The sequence below is a fragment of the Gorilla gorilla genome, chromosome 5, assembly GCF_029281585.2.
Source record: "Gorilla gorilla gorilla isolate KB3781 chromosome 5, NHGRI_mGorGor1-v2.1_pri, whole genome shotgun sequence".
In the NCBI taxonomy this organism is placed as follows: domain Eukaryota; kingdom Metazoa; phylum Chordata; class Mammalia; order Primates; family Hominidae; genus Gorilla; species Gorilla gorilla.
The window spans coordinates 60,518,775-60,526,658 of NC_073229.2; the positions used below are offsets into that span (position 1 = coordinate 60,518,775).

Sequence of the window (7,884 nt, forward strand, 5' to 3'; positions counted from 1 at the left end):
AATTTTAAAAAGACAAAGAAAAGAAGAGAAGAAGGAAGGAAAGAAAGAAAGTGACAGATCATGAGAAAACATTTGCAACTTGTAAAATTAAAAAGTAATATACAGTGGCCAGGCATGGTGGCTTATGCCTGTAATCCCAGTACTTTGGGAGGCCAAGGCGGGTGGATCGCTTGAGCCCAGGAGGTGGAGGTTGCAGTGAACTGAGATCCCCACATTGCACTCCAGCCTGGGTGACAGTGAGACTCTGTCTGAAAAAAAAAAAAAAAAAATTAATATGCAAAAATGTTTTAAGTCCCACAGATTCACAATAAACAAAAATTCACAATCAAAAGACCAACAATCAACTGGAAAAATAGGCAAAAACCAGGAACAGACAATTCATAATTAGGAAACTTGAAAAGTCCAATAATCTGGAAAAGATCTCAACTTGAGTAATAAGCAGGAAAATGCAAATCCGAACAACAATAAAATACAAATCTTGGCTGGGCACAGTGGTTCACACCTGTAATCCCAGCAGTTTGGAAGGCCAAGGTGGGTGGATCACTTGAGGTCAGGCGTTCAAGACCAGCCTGGCCAACATGGTGAAACCCCGTCTCTACTAAAAATACAAAAATTGTCTGGGTATGGTGACAGGCACCTGTAATCCCAGTTACTTGTGAGGCTGAGGAAGGAGAATCACTTGAACCTGGGAAGCGGAGGTTGCAGTGAGCCAAGATTGCGCCATTGCACTCCAGCCTGGGTGACAAGAGTGAAATGACGTCTCAAAAAAAGAAGAAGACCAAACTCGATCCATCAAATTGAATGTATGTCAAAATTCTGTCACCATACATCAACAAAGAGAGTGGAAGTAGAAGTGTACACTCTTGGTGAATCTGTAAATTTATTATTATTATTAATTAATGGATTATTTCTTACAGTAGTTTTAGGTTTACAGAAAAATTCAACAGAAAATACAGGGAGTTCCCATTATTCTCCATCTCCCCAAACAGTTTCTCCTCTAATTAATATATTGCATTAATGTGGTACATTTGTTACAATTAATGAACCAATATTGATGTACTATTATTAACTAAAGTCTATAGTTTACATTAAGGTTCAGTCTTTGTGCATATAATTCTGTCACTTTTGCCAAATGCATAATGTCATGTATTCATCATTATTGTATCATACAGAATACTTCCACTGCTCTAATAACCTGCCGTGTTCTGCCTATTCATTCCTCCTTCCCTCACTCCTCAGCCCTGGGCAACCACCGTCTAGATCTATAGTTTTGCCTTATCTAGAATATCATACAGTTGGAATCATACAACATGTAGCCTTTTCAGACTGGCTTCTTTCCCTTAGCAATATAAGTGGTTAATGATTCTCTGTATCTTTTCATGGCTTAATAGCTCATTTCTTCTTATCACTGAATAATGTTTCATCACATGGATGTACCACGTTTTATCCCTTCACCTATCAGAGAATATCCTGGTTGATTCCAGTTTTTGACAATTATGAATAAAACTGCTATAAACATCCATGTGCAAGTTTTTGGTGAAAAATTTTCCATTCATCTGGGTAAATATCTAGGAGCACAATGGCTAGATTATATAGTAAGACTATGTTTAACTTTGTAAGAAACTGCCAATCTGTCTTGCAAAGTGGCTGTACAATTTTGCATTCCTACCAGCAATTTTTACTCCATGTCCTTGCCAACATTTGATATTGTCAGTGTTTCGGATTTTAACCACTGTAATAGGTGTGTAGCCGCATCTTGTTTGAATTTGCAGTGCCCTAATGACATTTGATCTTTTCATGTGTCATGTGCTTATTTGCCATCTGCATATCTTCTTTGGTGAAGTGTCTGTTCAGCACTTTTGCCTGCTTTTATTTCTTTTTGAGTCAGGATCTATCTATGTTGTCCAGGCTGGTCTCCAACTACTATTCTCAAGCAATCCTCCCACCTCAGCTTCCTGAGAAGCTGGGATTACAGGTACCTTCCACAATGCCCAGCATGCTCACTTTTTAATAACGTTATTTGTTTTCTTTAGAGTGTAAAGTTTTACAGCCCTTTGGAAGGGCAATTTAGCTATACCTATTACAATTTTCAAAAAAAAATTTTTAGCGACGGAGTCTTGCTGTGTTGCCTAGGTTAGTCTCAAACTCCTGGGCTCAAGCAATCCTTCTGCCTCAACCTCCCAAATTGCTGAGATTACAGGTGTGAGCCACCTCACCCACCCTAAAATTTAAAATGCATTAAAATTCCCAAAGATCCAATAATCTCACCTCTCAGAACAGCCTGTGCATAAGTACAAGGGCTTTTAAGAACAAACCAAGGCCATGTGTGGTGGTTCATGCCTGTAATTCCAGCACTTTGGGAGGCCAAGGCAAGTGGACCACTTGAAGTCAGGAGTTCAAGACAAGCCTGGCCAACATGGTGAAACCCCATCTCTACTAAAAATACAAAAAAAAAAAAAAAAAAAAATAGCTGGGCATGGTGGCAGGCACCTGTAATCCCAGCTATACTCCCAGAGGCTGGCTGAGGCATAAGAATCACTTGAACCCAGGAGGCAGAGGTTGCAGTGAGCTGAGATCACACCACTGTACTCCAGCCTGGGCGACAGAGCAAGACTCCATCTCAAAAAAAAAAAAAGAGAACAAACCAATCTTGTCATCAAATTCCTGTCCACCTAATACCAAAAAGGGTTTCATGATTAGAATAATGAAGCCTGTGAGCTCTTGGTGGCAAGTGGGTCAAAACTCTAATCCAGAATCTCCTTTCTTCCCTTATGTGCATTGATTCCCCTACACTAGACTCACTACCCACACACTCCTCTTTAAGGTCTCCAAATCATTATGTAAATCAGAGGAATATTCTCCACAGGCAGAGGAGGTGTGAGAACTAAGCAACAAGACATGAGTTTTCCCATCCAACGGTCACCTTGGAAAACAAAGCACTTATTCCATTGCTCAGCTCAAGTCTGGACTCCAAATGGGAGTGACTTCAAAAGCCAGGTCCTGAGCCATATGGGGAAACATTCTTGTTATACTATTGTCACACAGCATTTTGGGTCAAAAACAATATTACCCAAAGTGATCACTCTTCTAACAGCCAGTGTTGGCTTATAATAGCTTTGGATTATGAAAGGATTTCAACTCTTTATCATCAAGGACATTGAAAAGAATTGCTGCCATTTTTGAAGTTGTTTCCTTTTGTTTTGCTTTTTCCAAAAGAGGATGTTCAGACAACCAGAGGACTCATACCTCCTACAAAAAATAAAATAAAAATTGGAAGACAATTGTCCTGCAGAAAATAGGATGTAGATGACTGTGACGCTATCACAGAGAGCCTCTTAGAAGCACACGTGCAGACAAGAGAAAATCAGAGGGAAGAAGAGGAAGAAAGATTTAATGTAGAAACCAGAAACAAAAATTTTAAAATAGCTCTACAAGGATAACCCGATTAGTCAGGCACCTCTTTCTCCTCAAATGACCTTGAGGTTGTAAATACGACGAGGAGGGCGGTGCTGAGCCCATAGCAAGTCTGTGGATGCCCCCTGGTGGCCCTAAACAGAATGGCTTCAATGGATGGAAATTTAACGTGCTCGCATCCCCAGCACGTTAAATTACCCAGAAAAGTAAGAGAAAAAGAACACGACACATCAGAAATGTCCCTGGCCAAACCTTTCAAGTACGAATCAAGGCAAGATATGGCGATGAACAAGCAGAGAAAAGTGGACTGCAAAGGAAGCAGTAATTAATCTGTCAGAGAAGGGAGGGCTCCTTCCTGCTTCCGGACCATGTTGGATGTGAGTCTAGATGCGAGATATCTATTATAGAGATAATAGAAGAGGTTAGCGGAACTAAGGATGGTTCACTTTTCTTCTTTAGAAATACCATGAATGCTGATCGCCTTCGCCGCCGCCTGCGTGCTCGCCTTCGCGCCCGGCCCGGCCTCGCCCCGGCCTTCGCCTCCGCCTCGGCCGCAGAGCTTGCACCCGCAGACAATGTCCGAGTCCAAGAACGGCCCCGAGTATGCTTCGTTTTTCGTCGTCATGGGAGCCTCGGCCGCCATGGTCTTCAGCGCCCCGCGCGCTGCCTATGGCACGGTCAAGACCGGTGCCGGCATCGTGGCCATGTCTGTCATGCGGCCGGAGCTGATCATGAAGTCCATCATCCCGGTGGTCACGGCTGGCATCATCGCCATCTATGGCCTGGTGGTGACAGTCCTCATCGCCAACTCCCCGAATGACGACATCAGCCTCTACATGAGCTGCCTCCAGCTAGCGCCGGCCTGAGCGTGGGCCTGAGCGGCCTGGCAGCCGGCTTTGCCATAGACATCGTGGGGGACGCCGGTGTGCGAGCCATGGCCCAGCAGCCCCGACTATTCATGGGCATGATCCTGATCCTCATCTTCCCCGAGGTGCTCGGCCTGTACTGTCTCGTCGTCGCCCTCATCCTCTCCACAGAGTAGCCCCTCTCCGAGCCCACCAGCCACCGAATATGATGTAAAAACCACCCCTCCTCATTCCAGAACGAAGAGCCTGACACACACGCATGGGGCCGCGGCCCCCGGTAGTTGATCTTGTACATGCGCAGCGCAGCGTCCTAGTGCCGGTTGTCTGTTGCCCTGGCCTTGCCCCCACCCCACCCCCCACGCCGCCCCGTGCCATGGACATCTGGGTCCACTTATCGCCCCTCCAGGCCCCTGGTGCCCCACCCCCTAGAGTGCTCTGTGTATTCGGATGACTTAGAGTTGTCATTTCTCTTCACTGGATGTTTATTTATAAAGATCTGGCCTGTTCCCGCGTCTGCGGAGAGGCCCTGGTCTCCCAGCTATCTATAACCTTAGCTAAAGTGTGGCCTTGTGGGCTCCTGTTGCTGAGACCTCCTGGATGGAGCTGCCCTCGCCACCGGGCCCTTGGCCCTGCACGGAGCTCTGTCCAATAAAGTTCTCGGATTTGGGGGGAAAAAAAAGAAATAACCATTAATGCTATTATAATAACGAAATTATACCGTTTTTCTTGGCCAGGTGTGGTGGCCCACTCCTGTAATCCCAGCACTTTGGGAGGCCGAGGTGGGAGGATCGCATGAGATCAGGAGTTCGAGACCAGCCTGGCCAACATGGTGAAACCTCGTCTCTACAAAAATTACAAAAATTAGCCAGTGTGGTGGCAGGCGCCTGTAATCCCAGCTACTCGGGAGGCTGAAGCACAAGAATTGCTTGAATCCAGGAGGTGGAGGTTGCAGTGAGCCAAGATCATGCCACTGCACCCCAACCTGGAAAGAAAGAAAGAGAGAGAGAAGGAAGGAAGGAAGGAAGGAAGGAAGGAAGGAAGGAAGGAAGGAAGGAAGGAAGGAAGGAAGGGAGGGAGGGAGGGAGGGAGGGAGGGAAAGAGAGAGAGAGAGAGAAAGAGAGGCTGGGCAGGATGGCTCACACCTGTAATCCCAGCACTTTGGGAGGCAGAGGCGGGCAGATCACCTGAGGTAGGAGTTCGAGGCCAGCCTGACCAATATGGTGAAACCCTGTCTATACTAAAAATACAAAAAAATGAGCCGGGCATGGTGGCGCATGCCCGTACTCCCAGCTACTCAGGAGGCTGAGACGGGAGAATTGCTTGAACCCGGGAGGCGGAGGTTGCAATCAGCCGAGATTGTGCCACTGCACTCTAGCCTGGGGTGACAGAGCAAGACACTGTCTCAAAACAAAAAAAGAAAGAAAAGCAAGAAAGCAAGAGAGAGAGGGAGGGAGGGAGGGAAAGAAGGAAGGAAGGAAGAAAGGAAAGAGAGGGGCTGGGCACGATGGCTCACACCTGTAATCCTAGCACTTTGGGAGGCCAAGGCGGACAGATCACCTGAGGTCAGGAGTTCGAGACCAGCCTGGCCAACATGGTGAAACCCTGTCTCTACTAAAGATACAAAAAAACTAGCTGGGCATGGTGGTGCACACCTGTAGTCTCGGCTACTCAAGAGCCTGAGACAGGAGAATTGCTTGAACCCGGGAGGTGGAAGTTGCAGTGAGCTGAGATTGCACCACAGAACTCCAGCCTGGGGCGACAAAGCAAGACTCCATCTCAAAAAAAAAAAAAAAAAAAAAACCAGAAAGAAAAGAAAAAGAGTGAGAGACAGAAAGAGAGAAAGAAAGAAAGAAAGGGAAAGAGGGAGGGAAGGAAGGAGAAAGAAAGAAAGAAAGAAAGAAAGAAAGAAAGAAAGAAAGAAAGAAAGAAAGAAAGAAAGAAAGAAAGAAAAGAAAAGAAAGAAGAGAAAAGCAAAAGAGAAAAGGGGCCAGGTGCAGTGGCTCACACCTGTAATCCCAGCACTTTGGGAGGCCAAGGTTGGGGGGATTACTTGAGCTCAGGAGTTTGAGACCTTCCTGGGCAACATGGCAAAACCCCATCTCTACAAAAAATACAAAAATTAGACAGGCGTGGTGGCGAATGCCTGTAGTCCCAGCTACTTGGGAAGCTGATATGGGAGGATTGCTTGAGCCTGGGAGATGGAGGTTGCAGTTAGCTGAGACTTTGCCACTGCACTCCAGTCTGAGTGACAGAGCAAGACCCTGTCTCAAAATAAAAATAAAAATAAAAGGAAAGGAAGAGACTAGAGCTTTCCCCAAGCCAGTACTGAGGAAACGCCATGTGAGGACACAGTGAGAAGACCCATCTGCAAGCCAGGGAGAGAGGCCTTACCAGAAACCAACCCTGCTGGCACCTTCATCTTGGACTTTAGTCTCCAGAACTGTGAGAAAGTAAATGCCTGTTGCTCGAGCTGCCCAGTCTATGGAATTCTGTCATAGCAGCCAGAGCTGACTAATGCACTCTCCCTCCCACTCAAGAGGTCACCATTGATCTGAACACCTTAGCTTTTTCTTTTTTTTCTTTTCCTTTTTTTTTTTTCTTTTTTTTTGAGACAGAGTTTGGCTCTTGTTGCCCAGGCTGGAGTGCAATGGCACGATCTCGGCTCACTGAAACCTCCACCTCCCAGGTTCAAGCGATTCTCCTGCCTCAGCCTCCTGAGTAGCTGGGATTACAGGTGTCTGCCACCATACCCAGCTAATTTTTTAGTAGAGACGGGGTTTCACCATGTTGGCCAGGCTGGTCTTGAACTCCTGACCTCAAGTGATCCGCCCACCTCAGCCTCCTGAAGTGCTGGGATTACAGGCGTGAGCTGCTGTGCCCAGCCAGCTTTTTCTTTTTCATATAAAAATCATTAAGTGCTTTCCTACGAACAAATTTTTGATGTTTTTGAGATTTACAACAATTGTATGTTACTGTGTAGATGGTCTTCAGGGATCTGCTTCTTTTTCAGTCAACATGTTTTAAGAGACACACATGTTGCATGTAGCTATAGTTCATTGTCATATATAGAATATACCACATAGCATACATTCTTCTGCCAGGAGATATATGGGTGATTTCTAGAGTTAAACTTTCATGCATAGAGCTCTTTCAACATTTGTGGCTGGATGCAGTGGCTCACAACTGTAATCGCAGCAATTTAGGAGGCCAAGGCAGGATCACTTGAGCCCAGGAGTTCAAGACCAGCCTAGGCAACATGGTGAAACTTTGTCTCTACAAAAAATACAAAAATTAGCCTCCCGTGGTGGTGTGCACCTGTGGTCCCAGCTACTCATGACTGAGGCATGAGGATCGTTTGAGCCTGGGAGATTGAGGCTGCTGTGAGCAGTGATTGAGCCACTGCACTCAAGCCTGGATGACAGAGTAAGACCTCATCTCAAAACAACAACAACAAAAAACACATTTGTGTGTATCTTTCATTGTGCAGAAGTTTATCTAGGGTATAACCCTAAGAAGTTCGAGACCAGCCTGAGCAACACAGTGAGACCCTGTTTCTATAAAAACAAAACAAAAATACAGAAATAAAAAATATAAATCTAAAAAA

At 45.6% G+C, this 7,884-nt stretch overlaps 1 pseudogene across 1 annotated transcript; it reads left to right on the plus strand.

The window, feature by feature from the left end:
• Positions 1-3,989: 3,989 nt before the first annotated feature.
• On the plus strand, positions 3,990-4,950 carry LOC101141284 (V-type proton ATPase 16 kDa proteolipid subunit c-like; annotated as a pseudogene). The gene has a single exon (XR_174867.4). The product of XR_174867.4 is annotated as a V-type proton ATPase 16 kDa proteolipid subunit c-like (transcript).
• The last annotated feature ends 2,934 nt before the right edge of the window (positions 4,951-7,884 follow it).